Consider the following 22,266-nt stretch of genomic DNA (forward strand, 5'->3'; position numbering starts at 1 on the left):
ATATTGTGGCCAATACTATGCCCCACAGGTTTTATGGATGTTAAATAATTTAATATATATAAAGACATACTAGTATCATTATTTCAGAAGTGAGCAATCTCAGACTCTGAGACTGCAAGTAACTTGCCCATGATTATGTTGCTAGTAAATGATATAAAGATGCTGAAATGCAGATAGATTTGTTCTTGATGCTTGCTCTTATCCACAACAGTATACTGCCCCCCAGAAGGAGGAATACATTCATTTGCAAAAGAAAGTGAAGCAACTGAAGGAACAAATCGTGTTTGCAAAGTGTACTACCACTAGTTATAATGACCAACATATGAGCTTGCTTCCTAAGGCCAACCGACCTAAAGCAACAACTAATTAACAGGAACTGGTTTCCACTCTGGGAGTCAATTATGTGAAAAGTTGCACTTAAAAAAATAATAATTAATGTAATTTTATTTAACTATTTTTGAAAAATACTTCTTTATTCTCCAAAATATACTTCAAATTTTAATTCAAATTCATGTAAAGCACTGACAAAGTGGTCAAAAACATTCCATGAATAAATTTAGGGGAATTACTTTATTAAAAAAACCTCAAAGACACTTTCTGTGTGTGTGTGTGTGGATATACTAGGTGAAGTGTTTATCCTTTGGGACACTGAACAAACCTCAACTTTTTAACACATGTTTTTCTGACCCTCTTAGAGAGTATTTGTCAATCTTTCCTTTTTTCTGAACCAATTTTCTCATACCTTCCATGGCAATTCACACATTGCAATGAAATTATATTTTCATGCTTACTTCATTAAGTAAACTGCATCGAACACAGGTAGAATTGGGTGTTTATTCCATCTCTGTAGTCTCACCACTAAATAAGAGGCTGAATACATGTGTAATAGTGTAATAAAAAGCACATGTGCTTAATTATATTTTAAAGTAGAGGTGGAAAATACTTTTTGAATTCAGAGTAAGATTTCAAATGTGATGTTTGAATCTGAACAAAATATTAGGTTTTTAAAAATATGGCCTGGCACGGTGGCTCATGCCTGTAATCCCAGCACTTTGGCAGGCCAAGGTGGGTGGATCACGAGGTCAGGAGATCGAGGCCATCCTGGCTAACACGGTGAAACTCTGTCTCTACTAAAAACACAAAAAATTAGCCAGGCGTGGTGGCGGGCGCCTGTAGTCCCAGCCACTTGGGAGGCTGAGGCAGGAGAAAGGTGTGAACCCAGGAGGCGGAGCTTGCAGCGAGCCAAGATCGCGCCACTGCACTCCAGCTTGGGCAACAGAGTGAGACTCCGTCTCAAAAAACAAAACAAAACAGAATATACAAACAAATATATATATGTGTGTGTGTGTGTGGACTACAAGAACATTGAGTCACTTTCAAATGGATTTTCATAAGAGCATTAGCAAAAATGCCAGTTTTATGAAAGTTCAGACACTGTAACACATGGCCAAGGTATTACCAAGCTAAATATATGATTATTTTCTTCCCATCCCCTATCAGAATGAATACATACACAGGAAGAGTGTCTAGGAAATCTCCACATACCCCATTCCCAAACATACACAAAAATTAGCTGGGTTTCGGTAAAAAGAAAATGTCATAAGGGGGAGCATTTAGGTGTGGTTGACTTTTTAAAGTTCTGAATATAATAATACAAAATCTGTTTAAATATTTGAAATGTTTTAAGAACATACTGACAGCCTGCTGGTTTCATTATTGAATGTTTCTTCCAGACAAATCTTTAGTTTCCCAAAGGAGTTGTGTGCACAATTGCTTTTGCTATTATTAATTTATGGTAACTTGTTCACTTGTTCTCAAGTAGTTCTGTTTGTAGCTACATTTTATGGTGTGCCACTAAACTGCAATAGTCTCTGAGTGCACTTCTTAAGCAAAATATAAGGTAATTACAATGGCAGCTTGACAATGAAAGAGGAAAACATTCTACTCTATACATGACTACTTTATCTTCATGTTTTTAATAGTCTATGGAACAAATTAATTGTTAACAACAAAGTTCCTAACCTATAGTCAGAATAAATTCCACCTATATTGTTCATAAACATCTCAGCAACTATCAAAGTGTTTACATCCATAAGGTAGGAAATGATAAATTATGTAAAATGATTGTTTGGAAATAAAACCAGTAACTAGACATTCTTTTATAATGTCTCCTCAAAGCAAATTCTACTTTTAGGTTTTTTTTTCCCTACCTGTCTCCTTCTCCTGAAAATCTCATATTCAATTTCACAGCACCACTGTTTCAATAGAGATTACTAACCCCTTTAAGAAGAAGATTATTGTCCAAGCCCAAAACTAATAATAATTTGATTACTGGAAATTATTTATTTCGGATGGGACAGTATATTGATCAGTATTTAGGTTTAAGTAAACAAAAGACTTTAATTTTGTCTAAAAATTAATTTATTAAAATGGAAATAGTGGCCAGATACCAACTCTTGACAGCTTTGCCAGATTAGATGACTTCTATCTGGTGACAAGGGATTAAGATTCCCAAGAAAGAATTAAAAATATTCAATATTGCTTATTTTACAGTAAGATTTTTTTTTTTTTTTTTTTTTTTGAGGCGGAGTCTCGCTCTGTCGCCCAGGCTGGAGTGCAGTGACGCGATCTCGGCTCACTGCAAGCTCCGCCTCCCGGGTTCACGCCATTCTCCTGCCTCAGCCTCCCGAGTAGCTGGGACTACAGGCGCCCGCCACCACGCCCGGCTAATTTTTAGTATTTTTAGTAGAGACGGGGTTTCACCGTGTTAGCCAGGATGGTCTCGATCTCCTGACCTCGTGATCCACCCGCCTCGGCCTCCCAAAGTTCTGGGATTACAGGCGTGAGCCACCGCGCCCGGCCAAGATTTTTAATATTTTACATTTATAAGGTTTCTTTTGGTACTAATAGTACAAAGAACTGATGTACTAAACACATAATTTCACAATAGCTAATGAAACTCATAGGACGGTCTTGTGAATACATATTGGAATAGCTTTAAAAACTGTCATCATATGGTTTTAACATGAAGTATTCAATAAGGGTGCAAAGTGAGACATAGTTCAAATTTTACAGACTTACGTTTCCTTTCTCAGCCTCTGAACTAGTGTCTAAAATTATTCATCAGCATAACTACTCTAGAATACATTTTGGTTTCTTAAATATGACCTTTTATGATGGAATGAGTTTAGTTCTACTAAAAAATGAATTAATGTAAAATGGAATATGTGTATATTCTTTAATACACATAAAGAACAAAAAAAAATTATTGCTTAAGAAGACCTTTAAAGGGGGCAGAAGAAGGGAAGTGAAAACAAAGTGAATAAAAAATAAATTTCTTCAGATCTAAGATTTATAAGGTCATCCTTTTCCCAAAATGTACCAATTTATGTTTTCACAAAGATATCATTATTCTAATATTTAGTAACTTTGCAATTAATGTTGACTCTATCATAAACACTATTACATATACTTGCTATTTCATAAGTATTTCATCTCAGAAGCCTGCTGTGCTTTTCTGGTCTTCTAATTAATGAGCTTTTCCCACCTTGTGATTATCTAATTTTCACTTAATTGCTTTATAGTAATAAAGTTTATCTTGCATTCTTCTCCCATCAGGGTGAGACTTTTTAAAATGCAACAAATCTTCAACCTGTAGAGCTGAAGATGGTACATTATATTAGGATGGTTTCTCTTCCTCTGAGATTTAGAAAATTACATTTTCAACTGAAGGTTGAAAAGATTATTATAAGCCACCTATAGCCAGTTGTTCATCACTTATTGAATGTCATAAATAAACAATTTTTGGAAAAGAACATTTTTCAAGGAAAAGAAGGCAATATGAAACAATATTATACCAAATCTATTTCCTTTTTATTGACTTTTGATATGAGATCTCTTTCATACTCACAGTTTCACGAACTTATTTTCTAAAACTTGTTTTGCTACTTCTACAACTCATTGGCAAGTGCTCAAACACTAATTTGAGCTACTGATTAAATAATACAATAACTAAAGAAATCTCATATGTTTATTTTTATTATGCTCATCCTTTTCTTTAATAAGAATCTATACATTAACTGCACATTTACAGTCATGACAAAACTTCTTTTATGTTTGATACCATATACACTAATGTAATAATTTGCATATTAAGCATAAAGCTGTAGCAATCATGTAAATTAATATATACCTTTTAATATAGTCACCATTTAGACTCGGAACAATTATTTAGACCTCATTTTTATATCCTGGTTTTACTGTATCTAAAAACAATAAAGCAGTGGAGCCTTACAGATAAAGCCTCTGCATATAAAAGCTTTGTTCTTAAAGGACCTAGCTCAATTCTGCTATCAGAATGAAGAAAGTCGGTAAGACTACTCCCTTCACCAAACTTTTCAATAACATTAATGTCTATAACAGAAACCATTAATCATTTTTCTTACAGGTCACTCAAGAATATTACAAATTTTCAGTCTGTGATCTTTGTGAATTTAATGTTAGTTTATCTGGTTTGAAAAGCCAATATGAAGATGGATCAATAATCACTCAGCTATGTAACTGTTATTTGCCTCTCAACATTTGAGGTAAAATATAAAAACAGAACTGCTCTATTCTGAGCTTCCAAATTTGTCAATTCTCTATTGTATACACCTAGATGAAATTTGAAGAAAATTTGTTTGTTTTACCTTCAAATATGATTCATTAATTCCAGTAAGTGCTTAATGCCTTTAAACAATACTTAGCACAGCTGCCTGTGGAACTCAGTATTTAGTTTTTGTTAATGGGGTAATCAGTTGTGACAGACCAATGGTATCACAAGATGGGTACGCTTTTGATTTTATGTAATCAATATTGCCATTGAGGTTTAAGAGGTTCTTTTGTTAAATGAGATCTCAAGATGGGTACACTTTTGATTTTATGTAATCAATATTGCCATTGAGGTTTAAGAAGTTCTTTTGTTTAAAAAATGACAACATAAAATTACTTACTGCCTTTTAAATAGTTAGAAACTTAATTATAATCACTAGCTGTATGATATTAACATAAAATGACAAAATGTTTTAGGTTTGATTTGTAAAATCTGTACTTCTAATATAACCTCCATTATTCCTGAACACTGTTGTTACTGGAGCTTCACATGGCTAGAAAACTGCCAACAAGAGTGTCTCTAATGAGTACTACAGTTGCAAAACGCCATAAGCATCCTAGTCCTAGTTTCATAAAAGAGATGATGAGTTATCTCATGAATACCGTTATGCCATAAAAAACAAGGAAACTTTGCTGTCATGGTGTTTTCTTGACACTAAAACTCAGTGTAGTGAATTAGATGACTAGATGAGCAACATTTGGCACTTTTTTATCCATTCATCTGTTGATGAACACTTAGGTTGCTTCCAGTTCTTAGCTACTGTTAACAGTGTTGCAACAAACATGGGAATGCAGATATCACTTTGATATACTGAATTCCTTTCTTTGGTGTATATACTCAGCAGTGGGATTGCTGAATCAGAGTAGCTCAATTTTTAGGTTATTCAGAAACTTCCAAACTGTTCTCTAGAGTGGTTTTACTAATTCCTATTCCCATCTATAGTGTATAAGGGTTCCTTTTTCTCCACATCCTTGCCAGTATTTGTTATTGCCTGTCTTTTGGATATACGCCATTTTAACGGAGCGAGATGATATCTCTCTCATTGTAGTTGTGATTTGCATTTCTGTGATGATCAATGATGTTTAGCACCTTTTCATATGCTTGTTTGCAATTTGTATGTCTTCTTTTGAGAAATGTCTATTCAAATATTTTGTACACTTTTTTGATCAGATTATATTTTTTTCCCTCTACAGTTGTTTGAGCTACTTATATATTCTGGTTATTAATCTCTTCTCAGATGGGTAGTTTGCAAATGTTTTCTCCCATTCGGTGGGTTGCCTGTTCACTTTCTTGATTGTATATTTTGCTGTGAAGAAGCTTTTTAATTTAATGTAATCCCATTTGTTCATTTCTGCGTTGGTTGCCTGTGCTTGTGGGGTACTGCTCAGGACATTTTTGCCCAGACCAATGTCCTGAAGAGTTTCCCCAATGTTTCCTTGCAGTAATTTCATGGTTTGAGGTTTTAGATTTAAACCCTTAATTCATTTTGATTTGATTTCTATATATGGGGAGAGAGAGGGGTTGTGAACCCCAAATAAATGAGACTGGTCTCAGTCAATTTAGGAAGTTTATTTTGCCAAATTAAGGATGCACACCCATTACACAGCCTCAGGAGGTCCTGACCACGTGTGCCCAAGGTGGTCCGAGCACAGCTTGGTTTTATACATTTCAGGGAGACATGAGACATTAATCAATATATGTAAGATGAAACATTCGTTTGGTGCAGAAAGGCAGGACGACTCAAAGCAAAGGCATTACTACTTGAAGTTGAGAGGGGGCTTTCAGGTCATAGGTAGATAAGAGACAAATGGCTACATTATTTTGAGTTTCTGATTAAGCTTTCCAAAGAAGGCAATCAGATATGCATTTGTCTCAGTGAGCAGAGGGACGACTTTGAATAGAATGGAAGGCAGGTTTACCCTAAGCATTTCCCAGCTTGACTTTTTTCCTTTAGCTTAGTGATTTGGGGGTCCAAAGATTTATTTTCCTTTCACAGGGTCTAGTTTCATTCTTTTCATATGGATATCAAGTTTCCCCAGCATCATTTGTTGCAGAGACAATTTTTTCCCCAGTGTATGTTCTTGGCATCTTTGTCAAAAATCAATTCATTGTAGGTGTGCGAATTTGCTTCTGAATTCTCTATTCTGTTCCATTGATCTATGTGTCTGCTTTTTTGCCAGCATGCTGTTTTGGTTACCATGGCTCTGTAGTAAAATTTGAAGTCAGACAATGTGACTTGTCCAGTTTTTTTCCTTTTGCTCAGGATAGCATATACTATTCTGGGTCTTTGGTGGTTCCATATACATTTCACGGTTTGTTTTTTTTTTTTCTATTTCTGCAAAGAATGTCATTGGTATTTTGACAGGGATTTCATTGAATCTGTAGATTGCTTTGGGAAATAAGGACATTTTAACAATATTGATTCTTCCAACCCATTAACATAAAATATTTTTTTCATTTTTTGGTGTCCTCTTCAATTTCTTTCATCAATGTTTTATAATTTTCATTATAGAGATCTTTCACTTGTTTGCGTAAGTTAATTTCTAAGTATTTTATTGTATGCGTGGCTCCTGTAAATTGGATAACTTTTAAATTACTTTTCACATGTTCACTGTTGGCATATAGAAATGCTACTGATTTTTGTGTGTTGATTTTGCGTCCTGCAACATTACTGATTTTTAAAATCAGCTCTAATAATTTTTGTGGAGTCTTTAGGTTTTTCTAAATATAAGATCATATAATCAGCAAGCAAGGATAACTTGACTTCTTCCTTTTCAATTTGGATGTCCTTTATGTCTTTCTCTTGTCTGATTCTTCTAGCTAGGCCTTCTGGTACTATGTTGAATAACAGTAGTGACAGTGCACATCCTTGTGCTGCTTCAGATCTTAGAGAAAAGGCTTTCCATTTTTTTTTCCCCTATTCAGTATGATACTAGCTGTGGGTCTGTCATATATGGCTTTCATTATGTTGAAGTATGTTCCTTCTACACCCAGTTTTTTTAAGGATTTTATCATGAATGAATATTAAACATTAGCTAATGCTTTTTCACCATCGATTAAGATACTCATGTGGTTTTGTTTTTAGTTCTGTTCATGTGATGTATCACATTGATTGATTTGCATATGTTGAACCATCCTTGCATCCAAGGGATAAATCCCACTTGGTCATGTTGAATGATCTTTCTAATGTATTGTTGAATTTAGTCTGATAGGATTTCGTTGAGGATTTTTGTATAAATATTTATCAGAGATATTGGCCTATAGGATATTGGTCTATAGTATTTCTTTTAATGTGTCTTTGTCATGTTTTTGTTTCTGGATAATACTGGACTCTTGAAATGAATTTGGAAGAATTCATTTCTTCTCTGTTTCTCAGAATAGTTTTAATAGGAGAATAGGATTTACATTACTTCTTCTTTAAATGTTTGGTAGAATTCAGCAGTAAAGCCATCAGTGTGCAGGACTTCTTTTTTTTTTTTTCTGGAAGAGTCTTTATTATGGCTTCAATCTCATTACTTGTTATTGGTCTGTTCATGTTTTAGAGTTCTTTCTGGTTCAATCTTGGCAGGTTGAACCAGTATCTGTCCATTTCTTCTGGATTTTTAAAATTTATTGGCATATAGGTACTCATAGTTGTCACTAATAATCCTTTAAATTTCTGCAATGTCAGGTGTAATGCCTCCTTTTTCATTTCTGATTTTATTTATTGTAGCTTCTCTCTTTTTTTTTCTTATTTAGTCTGGATAAAGTTTTGTCAATTTTGTTTAAATTTTCAAAGAAACAACTTTTTGTTTCATTAATTTTTATATTTATTTCAATTTTATTTATTTCTGCTCTAATCTATTATTTCTTTTCTTCTACTAATTTTGGATTTGATTTACTCTTGCTTTTCTAGGTTCATAATATGCATTATTAGATTGTTTATTTGAAGTTTTTTCTCTTTTTTGACGTAGGCACTTACAGCCCTTCATTTTCCTCTTAGGACTGCTTTTGCTGTATCCATTAGGTTTTGGTATGTTGTATTTTCATTATCAGTTGTTTCAAGAAAAACTTCAATTTCTTTCTTAATTTCATTATTGACTCACTGGTCATTCGGTAGCATATTTTTAATTTCCATGTATAGTTTCCAAAATTTTTCTTGTTATTAATTTCTAGTTTTATTCTATTGTGGCCAGAGAAGATGCTTTATATTATTTCTTTTTTTAATGTTTTGGGAATTCTTTTGTGACCTAACATATTGTCTATTCTTGAGAATTATCCATGTGCTGAGAAAAAGAATGTGTATTTTGCAGCTCTTCAATGAAATGTTCTGTAAATATCTATTAAATCCATTTAGTTCATAGCGCGGATTAAGTCTGATGGTTTTTTTTGTTGATTTTCTGTCTGGAAGAGCTGTCCAATGCTGGAAGTGAACAATAAGTAATACTGAGGTGTTGAAGTCTCCAGCTATAATTGTATAGGGGCCTATCTCTCTCTTTAGCTCTAAAAATATTTGCTTTATACATCTGTGTGCTCCAGTGTTGGGTGCATATATATTTCAAATTATTATATCCTCTTGCTGAATGGACCTCTTTGTCATTATATAATGACCTTCCTTTTCTCTTCTTATAGTTTTCATCTTGAAATCTATGTTGTCTGATATACATATTGTGACTCCTGCCCTTTTTTGATTTCCTTTGGCATGGAATATTTTTTCTTTTCCTTTATTTTTAGTCTATGTGTGTCTTTATGGTTGAAGTGTGTTTCTCATAGGCAACAGATCAATTGGCCTTGTTTTTTCATGCATTCAGGCAGAGTTCAGTGCATTTACATTTAATGTTATTATTGATAAGTAAGAGCTTACTCCTGACATTTTTTAATTTTTATTTTTTCTGGTGGTTTTGTGATCTTCTCTTTCTTCTTTCTTTCCTCCCTGTCTTCCGCTAGTGAGGATCATTTTCTCTGATGATATGATTTACTTACTTGCTTTTTAACTTTTGTGTGCCTATTTTATATTTTTAGATTGAGGTTACCGTGAGGCTTTCAAATACTGTATTATAACCCATTATTTTATCCTGATAAAAGCTCAACACTATTCACATAAAGAAACAAACAAAAAATTAAAAAAGAAAACTAATAAAATCTCACCTTAACTTTATCTTCCTGCTTTTTAACTTTTTGTTCTTTCTATTTGTGTATTGTTTTTCTGCCTATGTCTTGAAAAGTTGTTGGAGCTATTATTTTGGATTGGTTCATTATTTAGTATTTCTAGTTAGGATTAGAGCAGTTTACTCAACCAATGTTACGGTGTTATAATATTCTGTTTTTCTGTGTACATACTATTACCAGTAAGTTTTGTACCTTTAATTGATTACTTATTGCTCATTAATGTCCTATTCTTTCTAACTGAAGTATTCCGTTTAGCATTGCTTTTAGGACAGGTCTGGTATTGGTGAATTTCCTCAGCTTTCATTTGTCTAAGAAAACCTTTATTTCTTCTTCATGTTGGAAGGGTAGTTTTGCTGGGTATACTATTCTAGAATTAAAGTTTTTTTGTTTGTTTGTTTGTTTTTGTTTGTTTTTCTTCAGTAATTTAAATATGTCATGCCATTCTCTCCTGGCCCGTAAGGTTTCCACTGAAAAGTCTGCTTCCAGACATATTGGAGCTCCACCACCACCCCTGGCCATAAGGAATACTGCAAGACTATCACAGATGTTTAGTTAAGGCCCAGGGTCACTTTAGTCAGCTTGTGGTGAATGCTCCGTGGCCTGGGACTCACCCTTTAATGCAGTGGTTTCCCTTCTGTCGCAGGGCTGGTCCTGAAATGCCATCCAAGAGTCAAGTCCTGGAATCAGGGACTCCAAGAGCCCACTTGGTGTTCTACCTACCTGTTGTGTTGTTGGTACCTAGGATATAAGACAAAGTCCCTTTACTTTTCTCTCAGTTTTTCTCAAGCAGAAAGAGTTTTGCCCCCTAACCACCTCAGCTAATAATGTGCTAAGTTTCTCCTGGGAGCCAGCACATCTCAGAGACTCACCAAGGCCCTCACTATAGTACCAGGTACTGCTGTTGGTTATTCAGGGCCCAAGGGCTCTTCATTTAGGAGGCAATGAATGCTGACAGGACTGGGTTCTTTTCTTCAAAGCAACCGGTTCCCTTCTGGCCCAAGGCGTGTATAAATATGTCACCTAGGAGCTAGGGCCTGGGATAGGGGAACTCATGACTCAGGTTGGTACCCTATCCTACTGTGTTTGGGCTGCTATCCAAGATGCAAGACAAAGTCTCCCCACTCTTCCCTCTCCTCTCCTCAAAAGAAAGGAAGGTGTCTCTTTTGGAGCCATAATCTGTGCACCTTGGAGTTAGGTGATAGGAGCACTCCTTTTGCTTCCCTAGCTGGTGTCTCAGTATGTTGTGTGCCTCTGCAGTCTACTGTCTCTGTGGCCACTTCAGTCTTAGGACTCACCTGAGATTTGAAGTCTTTGTGGCCTAGACTGCCTTTCAAGTTTACTTAGAGACTGAGAGCACTTTGCCCTTCATGGTGAGGTTTGCAGACACTCAAGTTCAGATCACTGAGGTTGGTGATTCCCATCTGGCTAGGGCTGGTTTAAATGCTCCCTGTGTGGGTGGTCATCAGCTAAGTTTGGTCTGATTTTCCTTTCTGTTCTAACAGAACAATACTGTGTTCAATGCCTCACAATTGCTGTGTTCTTCTTCCCCCAGCACCCAGAGAAGCTCTCTGCACCATGCCCCCAAGCCTGGGGTGGGGGAGGGGTGGCACCAGCGATTCTGGACGGCTTTTTCTATCACTTCAGTGCCTCTTCCAGCAATATGAATCTAATACCAGATACCTAATTTTTGGTTCTTATACAGATTTTTATTTTGTTAACTTGGTGTCTTTGCTGGGGCAATGATTAGTGGAGCTTTCTATTCTGCCATCTTGCTTTGCCTCTCTCTTTTTTCTTTTAGAAACAGGTAAATACAACAGTTTAAGCATTATCATTAATACATAATGTTAAATTTTAAAATATATTATTTTTGTTCTACTACTTTGCTGGGGCAATGTAGCCAATGGAGAGAAAGATAACAAAATTTGATTCTTAAAAACATATAAAAAGCCATTTCTCCCAATGTGAGAGATACTAATACGTACTCACCAAACCCATTACTTTCTCCTAATCACACAGTTCTACTACATTTTTCAGGCTTCCTTGCTTAAGTGAGATTTTGTGTCTGATTTCTGAACAATAGAATTTAGGAGGAAGTGTTGGGCAATACTTCCAAGGTTATCCCATAAAAAAATTCCTGCTGGGGATTTCCCATGCTGCTGTCACCAATGACTTCAGTAGTTATATGTTGAATATAGAGGAGCCACAAAATGAAAGGAGCCTGGATTACTGAATCACCACTTGGATGAGAGCTCCCAGCTAATTGGTAACCTATGTTTTTCACTTTATATAAATGTTAAACCACTCATATTTGAGGATTTATTTGTTACAATAGCTACTATAACTTTATTTAACAGAAATTCGTTCTTTGAAACAAAAAATACCTGCCATAGCAGAAACCTAAAATACATGTATAAGTTTAATGGTCATGCAGTGAGCAGAAAGGTAACTGACTTGGAGGCTGAAAATATGAAGGCCCATGATACGCAGTGGCAAAACATTTATTAACACTCTTGCCTGCTATAAATTGGAAGGAAAACCATATGCCCACTGAATATGCAGCTCCAAAGAGTCAGAGTCAGGTTAATAGTATGTCCTGTTCTGATGTTCTGCATTGAGAAAGTATTCAAAGAGATTAATTAGAAAAAAATTTGGCTAGTTTGCAAGCAAAAATGAACCTGTCTACTTCTAGATCTGCATAAAGCAAAATTCTGGAAGTTCTTTCTATGCCATGAAAGATATATTAGAAAGACTTTGGCCTCTCCATCAATCTACAAAAGTCAGAAGAAAATTGATCTCAGAGTCTAATTTTATTAATAAAAATAAATAATTATAATTAACAATGATGTATTGTGACCAGTAGTGGATTCCAACTGAAGACTTAATCTCTAAATTTAAGAAAGTTAAAATCCATTTGAGTAGGGAAAAAAAAATAATAAAAGCACAATTTAAAAGTAACTACAAACAAGTTAGTTCGATCTAGATAATTATATATTACAGTGCAAGTGGGTCCCCTAAGTGATGGTTAGGGATGAGCAAATTAATAAATTATGTGGTTTTTAGGGTAGTAAGAAACAAAAAGCAATAAATCAATAATTACAGGATTAATGTAAGTTGTATAATACACACTGAGAGATTCAGGGAAAGGGCATGTAAAACAAGAGATAAATTTATCCCAGAAGTGGGTTTTAGTCCAAGTGTTTAAGAAGATGTGAGTAGAGTGGCCGAACGGGCTGACTAGAAGCAGCTAAACGGCATGGCTCTCACGGAAAGGAATGGAAGGGGTGAGTAAATACAATACCTTCAACTGAAACATTCAGGTACTTACATTGGGTCTAATCTTGGAAACAACGTGACCCACGGAGACAGAGAAAAGCAAGGCAGGACACCGGCTCATGCAGGAGCAACACAGAGCCAAGGGAAGCTCCACTGCACAGAGAAGCAGTGAGTGAATGTGCCACTCCGGGAACCCATGCTGCTCCCACAGATTTTTGAAACCCTCGGGTCAGGAGGATCCCTCATGAACCTGCTCCACTAAGGGCCTTTAGTCTGACGCATAAACATGTGTCAGGAGCTATGTGGAGTCTCAGCAGAGCAGCCACTCAGGCATACGCAGAGACCCAGGAGCTTTAGATACTCCAGCTTTTCGGGCAAACCAGCAAAAGTAGCTGCAACTCCAGAAAAGTGGGTGGTTAGACTCCTGTACCTACCACTAGGAAAGATGTTGAATCCAGAGGGCAGAGCAATAATGGCCTACAGGCCCCGCTTCCACAGCTGCTCACAGGATAAGACCCACTGGCTTGGAATTCCAGCCAGCAACAAGCAGCAGCATTGCGCCTCCCTGGGTTTGAGCTCCCAGAGAGAGGGGTGGGCTGTCACTTTTGCTGTTTTGGTGACTAGCTGTTCCACCCTTTGGGCTTTGGAAAGCCCAGGCTGACCAGGGATGGAAGCAGTACCCCAGCACAGAACAGCTTCCCTACAAAAACATGTCCAGACTGCTTTTTGAGTGGGTCCCCAATCCCATTCCTCATCACTGGGTAAAGTATCCCAATCAGGGTCTCCGGCTACTCCTACTGGTGTTCTCCAGCTGATAGAGATTTCAGGTCTCCCTGGAATGGAGCTCCCAGGGAAAGGGGTGGGCCGCCACCTTTGCTATTTGGGCTAGTTATTTCAGCCTTCAGGTTTCAGAGTATCCAAGGTGACCAGAGACTGAAATGGACATCCAGCACAGCACAGCTGCTCTACAAAAACGTGGCCAGACTACTTTTATATGTGGGTCCTCAATCCCATTTCTCCTGACTGGGTGAGACCTTCCAACTTTGGTCTTCAGCCACCTCTTACAGGTGCATGTGGGTGAGCAACAGGCCTGTACCTCCCTGGGACAGAGGTCCTAGAGGGAGGAGCAGACTGCCATCTTTGTTGTTTTGCAAGCCTTCACTGTGATACCTCCAGGTACTGGAAAATCTGAGGCGACTAAGCACTAGAGCAGACCCCCAGCATTCTGCAACAGCCCTACAGAAAATTGGCCAGACTGTTACATGGGTACTTGTTCCCATATCTTCTCACCAGTCAGGTCCTCTAGCCACCCCTTACCAGAGCTATTCAGCCAGTATCAACTCAGCAACTCCCTGGACAGAGCCTCCAGGGGCAACTGAAAGCCTCTTTGCCACTGCATCTAACACAAAACCATCCTTGCTACCCTCTCACTAACAAAGGAGCAAGCACCCTTTGTGCCTCATTCACACTTCCAACAAGCTGCAGTCAACCCAAGGAAAGGAGGCCACTACATCTCCCATGGGTCCCCCACACATCTCATTGCTTACTGCCAGACAGGGAACCCCTGGTTTAGGCCCACAGCACAGACCCTCCATTCTGGGCTGATTGCACTGAGCAATTACTGAACAACACCTCTCTGGGGTGGGGCCCCCAGGAGATAAGTAAAGTGGTGGAGCAGCAAGCCAGATGATATGGAGCCCAAAGGGTTTTGTGCAGGTGTGTCTGTAGCCAACCCTCTAGACTTAACTTGCTCCCATAAGAGACTTTATGCCTAGGGGAATTATCAGACCTGATTTCTGCAGGGTGGTCTTGCACATCAGATAGGGCTAGTCCAACCTGAACACTCCTTGGTCTGCTGGACTCTTCTGGGACACCAGCCTAGCCATACCTGCTTACAGGGCAGTCTCACATGCCCCAGGGGCCCACACCGTAGCTTTTCAGACAGTGGACAGTATGTGACCAATGGAGGGCTCCAGCAAGGCAGCCCCTATGTCCACGCACCAGCTGGCACATTCCCTCCCCATACTGCAGCTTCCTCTGAGCCCACGGAAACTCCCCATATTACTTTGCTGATGCATGTCTGCACAGGCATGTTTTGCTTTACTTGCCCTGCAACCACACGGGAGTACGGTGTGTCCTCTGACCCCTGCTCACCGCCATTGCAGACAGAGCTTTGACAGGCATAGAACCAGCAAGCTCCACCACGCCAGCACCCTGCTTTTGCACTAATGCTGCATGGAGAACAAGAGATCCTTCTGCATCCTAAGCAATCACTCCTGCTTGCAGGACACAGAGAAGGCACCCAGATCTGCACTGGCCAGCACCCCACCCCAAACCAACACCACCACCACCTTCAGTTCAACAGTGCACACAACCTCCAGCAGAGTCCTCCCGCTCCCTACCAACTGCCTTGCTTCCACCACTGTGGTGAACACTCACAGGGAGGCAGGCACCACTGCATTCCCTAGCACTTGGATGTAGCTGCAGCACCTCATTTCCCACCCCCAGCACAGTAGACTCCAAACCTTAAGGAGTCAGAGAACAAAGTGGGGGTTCAATAAAAGTCTCTCAGAGTTACAGCACATAGTCCAGGAGTTGGGAGCTGAACACTGGCCTGTGAAAATTGTCCAGAAATGAAGCCAGTTAGCTGAATCCACCTTAAAACACAATCAAATGCTCAAGGTCATCAAACAGAACAAAAGGAAAAAAAAAGTCCATCCAAAGGTCAGCAACCTCAAAGATTGAAGGTAGATTAGACCACAAAGATGAGGAAGAATCAGCACCAGAATGCTGAAAGTTCAAAAAGTGAGAGTACCTTCTTTCCTTCAAATATCTGCATCACCTCTCTAGCAAGGTCAGTGACCGACAGAGGCTGAGATAACTGAAATGACAGAAGTAGAATTCAAAATATGGACAGAAATGAAGTTCACTGAGCTACAGGAGTACCTTGTAACCAAACACAAGGAAGTTAAAAATCATGATAAAGTATTGCAGGAGCTGAGAGACAAAATAACCAGTATAGAGAACGTAACTGACCTGATAGAGCTGAAAATTACACTACAAGAATTTAATAATGCAATCACAAGTATTAATAGCAGAATAGAACAAGCAGAGGAAAGAATTTCAGAGCTTGAGGACTGCCTTTCTGAAATAAGACAGTCAGACAAGAATAGAGAAAAAAGCATGGTGGCTCGCACCTGTAATCCCAGTACTTTGGGAGGCCAAGGCAGGTAGATGATTTGAAGCCAGGAGTTTGAGATCAGCCTGGCCAACATGGCGAGACCCTATCTATACTAAAAATACAAAAATTAGCCAGGCGTGGTGGTGCATGCCTGTAATTTCAGCTACTTGGAAGGCTGAAGAACGAGAATTGCTGAAACTCAGGAGGCAGACGTTGCTGTGAGCTGCAAAGCACCACTGCACTCTAGCCTGGGTGATAGAGTGAGATGCTGTCTCAAAGAAAAAGGAAAAGAAAAGAGAAAAAGAAAAAAAAGAAATTCCAGCCAGAATTTTATATCTGGTAAAACTAAGCTTTATAAGTGAAGAAGAAATATCCTTTTCAGACAAACAAATGCTGAAGTAATTTGTTACCACCAGACTTGCCTTACAAGAAGTCCTAAAGGAAACACCAAATATGGAAAGGAAAGACCATCACCAGCCACTACAACACCACACTAAAGTACGCAGACCAGTGACACTATAAAGCAACCACATAAACAAGTCTGCAAAACATCATGATGACAGGATCACATCCAAACATATCAATACTAACCTAAAATCTAAATGGACTAAATGCCACACCTAAAAGACACAGAGTGGCAATCTGGATTTAAAAAAAAAAAAGATACATTGATATGGTCTTTTCAAGAGACCCATCTCACATTCAATGACACCCATAGTCTCAAAATAAAGGGATGGAGAAGAATCTATCAAGTAAATAGAAACAGCAAAAACCAGAGGTTGCAATCCTAGTTTCTGACAAAATAGACTTTAAATCAACAATGATCAAAGAAGACAAAGAAGGGCATTATATAATGGTAAAGGGTTCAATTCAACAAGAAAGGATTAACTACTCTAAATATATATGCACACAACACAGGAGTACCAAGATTTATAAAGCAAGTTCTTGGAGACTTTAAAAGAGACTTAAGGCTCCCACACAATAATAGTGGGTGACTTTAACACCCCACAGGCAATATTAGATAGATCATTGAGACAGAAAATTAACAAAGATATTCAAAACCTGAACTCAGAACTGGATCAAATGGACCTGATAGATATATATATATATATACAACTCTCCATCCCAAAACAACTGAGCCCCCCAAGTAGCTGGGATTTCATACTTCTCATCACCACATGATATGTACTCTAAAATAGATCACATAATCAGAAGTAAAACACTCCTCAGCAAATGCAAAAACACTGAAATTATAATAAACAGCTTATTGGACCTCATTGCAATCAAATTCAAAATCAAGACTAAGAAATTCATAAAAATAACCCATAGAATTACCTGGAAATTGAATAACATGCTCCTGAGTGACTTTTGGGTAAAATAAAATTAAGGCAGAAATCAAGAAGTTCGGCCAGGTGAGGTGGCTCACGCCTGTAATCCCAGCACTTTGGGAGGCAAAGGCGGGCAGATCACCTGAGGTCAGGAGTTTGAGACCAGTCTGGCCAAAATAGTGAAATCCTGTCTCTACTAAAAATACAAAATTAGCTGGGCATGTTGGCACGTGCCTGTAGTCCCAGCTACCTGGGAGGCTGAGGCAGGAGAATCACTGGAATCTAGGAGGCAGAGGGTGCAGTAAGCCAAGTTCGCATCACTGCACTCCAGCCTGGGTGACAGAGAGAAACTTCAAAAAAAAAAAAAAATCAAGAAGTTATTTGAAACTAATGAGAACAAAGATAAAACATTCCAGGATCTCTAGGACACACATAAGGCAGTGTTGAGAGTGAAATTTATAGCACTAAATGCCCACATCAAAAAGTTATAAAGATCTCAAATTGACAACCTAACTTCACAACTAAAATAACTAGAGAACCGAGAGTAAACAAACCCAAAAGCTAGCAAAAGACAAGAAATAACCAAGATCAGAGCTGAGCTAAAAGAAATAGACATACACACAAAAAAAACATTCAAAAGATCAAACAAATCCAAAAGTTGCTTTCTTGAAAAAAAAAAAAAATAGATCACTAGCTAGACTAATAAAGGAGACAAGAGAGAACATTCAAATGAACACAATAAGAAATGACAAGGGAGATATTACCACTGACCCCACAGGAATAAAAACACCCATAAGATAATATTATGAAAACCTCTATGCACGAAAACTAGAAAATCTAGAAGAAATGGATAAATTCCTGTACACACACAACCTCCCAAGACTGAACCAAGAAGAAAGTGAATCCCTGAACAGACAAATGAAGAACTCTGAAATTGAGGCAGTAATAAATAGCCTACCTCCCTCCAAAAGCCCGTGACTAGATGGATTCACAGTTGAATTCTATCAGATGTGAAAACAAGAGCTGGTACCACTGCTACTGAAACTATTCCAAAAAACTGTGGAGAAGGAATTCCTCCCAACCTCATTCTATGAGGCCAACATCATCCTGACATCAAAACCTCTTAGAAATACAACAAAAAAAGAAAACCTCAGGTCAATAGCCTTGATGAACATTAATGCAAAAATCCTCCACAAAATACTGGTAAACTTAATCCAGCAGCACATCAGAAAGCTTATCCAACATGATTAAGGAGGCTTTATCCTTGGGTTGCAAGGGTGGTTCAATATAGGCAAACCATGAATGTGATTCATTACATAAACGGAACTGAAGACAAAAACCACAATATTATCTCAATAGATGTGGAAAAGGCCTTTGATAAAATTAAACATTGCTTCATGTTAAAAACTCTCAATAAACTAGGTATTGAAGAAAAACACCTCAAAATAATGAGAGCCACCTATGACAAACCCACAGCCAACATCTTACTGAATGGTCAAAAGCTGGAAGCATTGCCCTTGAAATCGGGCACAAGACAAGGATGCCCTTTCTCACCACTCCAATTCAACATGGTATTAGAAGTTCTGGCCAGGGCAATCAGGCAAGAGAAATAAATACATGGCATCTAAAGAGGAAGAGAAGAAGTCAAACTATCCCTCTTTGCAGATGACATAATCCTATATCTAGAAAACCTTATAGTCTCAGCCCAGAAGCTTCTTAAGCTGATAAGCAATTTCAGCAAAGTCTCAGGATATAAAGTGAATGTGCAGGCAGGGCAAGGTGGCTCAGGCATGTAATCCCAGAATTTTGGGAGGTCAAGACAGAAGGATTGTTTGAGCCTAGGAGTTCAAGACCAGTGTGGGCAACATGGCAAGACTCTGTGTCTACAAAAAAAATAACAAAAAACGGTGGTGTGCACGTATAGTCCCAGCTACTCGGGAGGCTGAGGTGGTGGGATCCCAGGAGATGGAGGTTGCAGTGAACCAAGATCTCGTCACTGCACTCCAGCCTGGGCCACAGGGTGAGACACTGTCTCAAAAAAAAAATACATGTGCAAAAATTACTAGCATTTTTATACACCAACAACAGTAAAGCTGAGAGCCAAATTAGGAATGAATTCCCACTCACAATTATGATGAAAATAATAAAATACCTAGGAATACAGCAGACCAGGGAGGTGAAAGATCTCTACAAGGAGAACTACATACCACTGCTCAAAGAAATCAGAGATGACACAAATGAAGAAACAGTCCATGCTCATGGATAGAATCAACATCATTAAAATGGACATACTGCCAAAAGCAATGTATAGATTTAATGGTATACCTATTCAACTACCATGGACATTATTCACAGAGCTAAAAAATTTTTTTTAAATTCATATGGAATCAATAAAGAGGCTGAATAGCCATGGCAATCCTAAGCGAAAGGCAAAGCTGAAGGCATCATGCTACCTGACTTCAAACTATACTACAGGGCTACAGTAACCAAAACAGCACGGTACCAGTACAAAAGCAGACACATAGACAATTGGAACAGAATAAATTCTCCAGAAATAAGACCACACATCTATAGCTATCTGATCTCTGACAACCTGACCAAAAAAGGCAATGGGGAAAAAATTCCCTATTCAATAAGTGGTGCTGGCATAACTGGCTAGCCATATGCAGAAAATTACAACGGGACCTCTTCCTCAGACCTTATACAAAAAATTAACTCAAGATGGATTAAAGACTCAAATGTAAAACCCAAAACTATAAAAACCCTAGAAGACAACCTTGGTAATACCATTCAGGACACAGGCACAGGCAAATGTTTCCTGATGAAGACCTCAAAAGCAATCCCAACAAAAGCAAAAATTGACAAATGGGATCTACTTAAACTAAAGAGCTGCACAGCAAAAGAAACTATCATGAGTGAACAGACAACCTACACAATGGGAGAAAATTTTTGCAAACTGTGCATCCAACAAAGGTCTAATATCCAGCATCTATAAGGAATTTAAACAAATTTACAAGAAAAAAAAACGAACAACCCCATTAAAAAATGGGCAAAGGATATGAACACTTTTCGAAAGAAGACATACATGTGGTCAAGAATCATATAAAAAAGCTCAACATCACTATAAATAGAGAAATTCAAATCAAAACCACAACGAAATACCATCTCACACCTGTCAGAATGGCTATTACTAAAAAGTTGAAAAATAAGTGCTGGCGAGGTTGTGGAGAAAAAGGTACACGTATACACTTTTGGTGGGAGTGTAAATTAGTTCAACCATTGTGTAAGACAATGTGGCAATTCCTCAAAGACCTAAAGACAGAAATACTATTCAACACAGCAATGCCATTACTGTGTATATACACAAAGGAATATAAGTCACTCTATTATAAAGACAAATGCACACACATGTTCATTGCAACAGTATTCACAATAGCAAAGACATGGAATCAACCTAAATGTCCATCAGTGATAGACTGGATAAAGAAAATGTGGTACATATTAACACCATGGAATACTATGCAGCCATTGAAAGGGATGAGATTATGTTATTATTATTATTTTTTTTTTTTTGCAGGAACATGGATGGAGATGGAGGCCATTGTCTTTAGCAAAATAACACAGGTACATAAAACCAAGCACCACATGTTCTCACTTATAAGTGGGAGTTAAGTGATGAGAACACATGGACACATAGAAGAGAACAACAAACACTGGAGCCTATTGGAGGGTGGAGGATGGAGGGTGGGAGGAGGGAGAGGGTCAGGAAAAATAACTAACGGGTACTAGGCTTAATACCTGCATGATAGCCAGCCACGGTGGCTCACACCTGTAATCCCAGCACTTTGGGAGGCTGAGGCGGGTGGATCACCTGAGGTCAGGAGTTCGAGACCAGCCTGGCCAACATAGTGAAACCCCATCTCTAACAAAAATACAAAAAATTAGCTGGGCTTGGTGGTGGGTGCCTGTAATCCCAGCTACTAGGGAGGCTGAGGCAGGAGAATAGCTTGAACCCGGGAGGTGGAGGTTGCAGTGAGCTGAGATCGTACCATTGCACTCCAGCCTGGGCAACAAGAGTGAAACTCCATGTCAAAAAAAAAAAAAAATCCTGGGTGATAAAATAATCTGTGCAACATACCCCCATAACAAAAGTTTACCTATGTAACAAACCTGTGCATGTACCTCTGAACTTAAAAGTAAAAAAAAAAAAAAAAGAGAAAAAGAAAAAAAGATTATTTGCATGACTTGGTGAAAAAGAAAAATATCTGGGAAGCATTTTGTCTTCATGTTTGTAAACAAGTTTAAAACTTGTTACATCTTAATAGAGTCAAGTTGAGACATGCAAGTCCATTTGCTTAATATTAGTGCATTGACCTAGGGACAGATAACTAAAAAATGGTTAATATTTGACTGTACTCATATACTGCCACTGGTTTGCAGTGGGACAAATTTGTGAAATGGAAACATAGATGGGTGCCTAAAGCCTGACAATCTTGAGTTACCATTCAAAAGCACTTTAAAACCATCCTAGACAAGACTGTCTCATGTAAAAGAAACAAAGATGGGTGAATTCTACTTCTGAAATAATTTTTTTTGTTCTGTCCTCTCCTCTTCCATCTCATGGTCCTTGCATCGATGACAGGTGTCTATTACACAGTGCCAGCAGCCTCCTAAACCAGTTATTC

Source organism: Gorilla gorilla, chromosome X (assembly GCF_029281585.2).
Source record: "Gorilla gorilla gorilla isolate KB3781 chromosome X, NHGRI_mGorGor1-v2.1_pri, whole genome shotgun sequence".
Classification (NCBI taxonomy): domain Eukaryota; kingdom Metazoa; phylum Chordata; class Mammalia; order Primates; family Hominidae; genus Gorilla; species Gorilla gorilla.